The sequence below is a fragment of the Crocuta crocuta genome, unplaced genomic scaffold, assembly GCF_008692635.1.
Source record: "Crocuta crocuta isolate KB4526 unplaced genomic scaffold, BGI_CrCroc_1.0 scaffold124, whole genome shotgun sequence".
NCBI classification, from domain to species: Eukaryota; Metazoa; Chordata; class Mammalia; order Carnivora; family Hyaenidae; genus Crocuta; species Crocuta crocuta.
Genome location: NW_027551573.1, coordinates 769,858 through 773,809, shown reverse-complemented (window position 1 = coordinate 773,809; position 3,952 = coordinate 769,858). Strand labels below are relative to the sequence as shown.

The 3,952-nt window shown below is 38.0% G+C and overlaps 1 pseudogene; it reads right to left on the bottom strand.

The window, feature by feature from the left end:
- Positions 1–1,144: 1,144 nt before the first annotated feature.
- On the bottom strand, positions 1,145–1,900 carry LOC144220918 (large ribosomal subunit protein eL8 pseudogene; annotated as a pseudogene).
- Between the last annotated feature and the right edge of the window lie 2,052 nt (positions 1,901–3,952).

The following is a 3,952-nucleotide window of genomic DNA, read 5'->3' as shown; positions in this document are numbered from 1 at the left end:
ATTCTCTGCAACCCCCATCAACATTTCCATTTATTAGCCTTCTGGCTTAAATGTAACCTCTTAAGTTTTTGTGGTCAATTATCTTCTCTCCCCCACATAATATCAACCAAATACAGTAGGATAATTCCTCCCATGACATTTTGTCTATTATTCTTTGTACACTTGACCAATTTGTATTGCAATTACTTATTTGTGTCCTTTAAGAATTGTTACATCCTTGGGGGCAATGACTATGTCTTGTTTATCTTTATATCTCCAGAATTTTAGTGTGTGTACAGCAAAAACTGGAAGTATTGTACTTGAATGTATCTCTTGTTTTACTGTTTGACTATCTGAGATACAGAATTAGCATTCCATTCCATTGGATTTCCTTTATACAATGAAAGCAGTATTTTCATATTAGTTTATATCGGTTCCTCCAGGGTGAATTTCAGCCAAGGAGAAATGGATACATGATGGTGGTAGTGCCTTTTCTTTTATTTAAATGATCTATTTCTTTGTTTTTGCTGCTATTTACCATTGTCTTTTTGCACTGATTTAGTTCGTAATGCAAATCTCTTCAGTCAATAGATACGCTTGGAATAGTTAGCTTGTAGTGTGCTGTTTGAATAACTTTTCATCTTTCAGCCTTCTGCATAACAAGTACTGTAGAATGAGTTTGGAGGTTGTGTTGGGAGAGAAGAGCTGCAGAAGGATGAACTATAATAGAGAGCAAGAAAGGAAAAAACTGGGAATCTTTTCCAGCTTGGAAAATCATCTTTACCAAAAGTAATAACACTTTGATTTTTAAGAATTTTTTTTTGCTTGAAGAACTATATATATGCAGTCGGTATGTAGGAATAGAAATTGCATTAGCTCTAACCATCCACTTCTGCCCTCCTTTTCACTCATGGTTGGACAACTTGTAATTAAATCCACTAGAATTCTCCAGCCTCCCCACCTTGCATCTGTCCCTTCCTATTCTCCCCTACACATGCACCTAAAATACTCTTGTTTGTCCTCAGTTGTCAACCTATTAACCTTTCCTGACTCCCCCCAGATCAGTCATTTATTTTTTCTTCTGTAATGTCATGTTAGTTTGTTTGCATCCATTCTATTATTCTGGCAATGGCATTGTTTTTAAAGAGAATTTTAAAAATTACTTTTATGTAAAGAAATTGGGCAGTTTACACTTATCCAGTTGGGTGACCAGTTCTTTAGTCTTTGCCTTTTCCCACTTGACAATGCAACCCAGGACGTTGTCTCCCCAGTGACCGTGGATCTCACTTTATCTGTTGTTGTAATTGGTCCTGATAGCTTCCACCTGCTTGGCCAGAGTTTCTTTGTCTTCCAAGTTAATCTGTGTGAAGGTGACAGTGGTGCAGATCTTCTTGTGGACTGGAAGCCCCAGCCCGGCCTTCCTTGGTAATGCAGTAGAGAACCCCACAGGGCAGGCAGGAAGACAGACAGCTGAATGGGATCCACATCATGTGCAATCACTACCACCTGAGCCTTCTTGTTTTCCACCAAGGTGATGACAATAATAACCCCAGCTCAAAGGACAGGTGGCATCTTAGTGGGGACATCCCAGCTTTCTTCTCAGCCGAGGCCAACAATCTCTGCTTCTTCTCTTGCTTTGTCTCTGGTCTGTGTTTGTGGGCCAGCTTAAGCTGTTGGTGGTCAATGGCCTGGGTGAACTGGTTAATTGAGGAGGCACTTTTAGGCAATTATAGAGAACAGCCCTTTGACACTGCAGCCAGATGTAGCAGGGCAATTTAACAAAGTGGGTGAAGTCCCTTTTGGGCTGAATGCCCTGTCTGATGCCAGAATTCTTGGATCTTTTGGGCTCCTGCTTCTTCACAACAACAGGGGCTGGGGCCACCTTCTTCCTCTTAGTCTTTCTTCCTTTAGGCATCTAGGATGGCTGGAGAAGAGAGAAGGAAGAGAGAATTTTCCTGGCAATAACATTTAATTGTTTGCATGGATCCAAAATACCCCATGGTATTCTCAGAGCTGCATCTTGAATGGGACAGGGCAGTCATTAGAAAATATGTATTGTATAAATGCTTCAGAAGAAATATTTATTGAGGGTGTTTTTACTACATTGCCTAACAGAACTCCTCCAAGATATTCACCCATTTCTTTGCAAGCAATTTGTTCTTGCTCCAGAGTATGATGAAAGATTAGTATATAGCAAAGACAGATTATAATTAGAAATACCACTAATCTTTTTTGTTTGTTTCTCTTTTGCTTAAATATGAAGAGTTTTTGTGACTTAGAGGACTATTCCTGGGTTCTAAGTGACTGTTATTAGATGTAGCAGAAGCCTTTAGTATGTTGACTATTTAGGAAACTAGAACTTGTGTCTGGTTACAAATGACAGTAATGGAAACCTGATACAATCTTCTTATTCATGTTATTTCTTAATGGAAATAAAGGGTCCAAATGTGCATAACGGACAGTATGTTAAGATTGGCTCTTAACAGTATGTTAAGTAGAAGATGTATATCTATCTATATCTATATATTATTTTGTTTATATTTAGTGAGTTTTGTGATTGATCATTATTGTACAATTATTGTCCATTACTTTAAAAATATTGGCTAATAGCTAGCCCTAATCTGATGTGTAGTTGTTCTTTCTAAAGTTTATTCCTGCATGCTTTATAGTATGGGTTTGTTATTTTGAGAAGGAGGAAAGAACATATTGGTTAAAATTTTAAACGGTCCCCTTCCCTAAACCATTCACTAGATGAAAAAATGGATACCAGTGACTGGTATCAGCTTTAAATATTGGATGATATAGGCAATTAGCTGTCCTGCAAACAGAAGTTCTGTACTTACCGATTGTCCTAATTATAATCCAGTTTCTATACTAGCTGCTTCTTCATTGGAAAACCATTTCTGTTTAATCTCTTCCACTGAGTTTAAAAACAAACAGAACATTCTGAACATTTGAAACAGTGGCTTTTAAGAACAGGGTTTGGTACTTGAAAACTGAATCCCCTGGAACAAACCAGAATATAAGGCACTCAAGCTAGGGAAAATGTAATTCTGATGTATGGTCCTACTTGAGGCAAGCTGAACTCAAGAGGTGTTTAGGGAATTGTAAACCAAAATGTTCCATCTTTAGCACTCATTCAGGGTTAATGGAAGGAAAGTGTCATAGTCCTGGCTACAGGGTCTGGTCCCTGAGGTCTGCTCTGGGTTATAATGTCATCCACTCTGATCTCCTATGAGGGCTGCAATTGACAAGGTGATAAGAATCAATCTGGAGGAAAGAAACAAGCTGTAGACTAAGAAACAGAAGGCACCAACAAGCTGATTTGGCTCAAAGGAGTGATATTCAATCTTGAAAATATCGCTATCATGACATGTGTAACTGCTGTTTTTTGGTGATTATTTATTTACAATGTTATTTCTCTTATGATAGTGAATTCCTGGAGGATCCACCTTATATCTTCAGTGGCAAGAAGCCNCACTCATACAGATATGCAGGAAAATAATTTGTATCTTTGAAATCTTACATTGATTTGACAGATGATTAGTTACTGCAGAAGGAAAGCAAGGAGAGAAGAAGGAAAGAAACTGATTTTAATCTTGAATTTCTCATTAATCTTGGCTTTTCCTTGGGAAAGTCTATTCCTGTATCTCAGGTTCTTCATATGCCAAAAGGTTAGATAAGACTTGATATGTTTTCTAAACATTTTCCATAATTAATATTTTATGGTTCCTTTGAAATGTTTGTTGTTATCAAAAGCTAGAGTTTTATGGAATGGACTTGCTGGTAGAACACTTGGTACAGGCAGATATTGAAGAAATAAACCTTACCATTATCCACTACCATTTCCAGGCTTTCTTACCAGCCTTCAGTGAACAGAAGGCAGCCTTCCTGCTCATGTGACTGGGCTGTCAGAGTAGAATGGGACAGAGGGCAATTAAGAGAAAGTCCTTCCTTCAGTTTATAGGAAGAC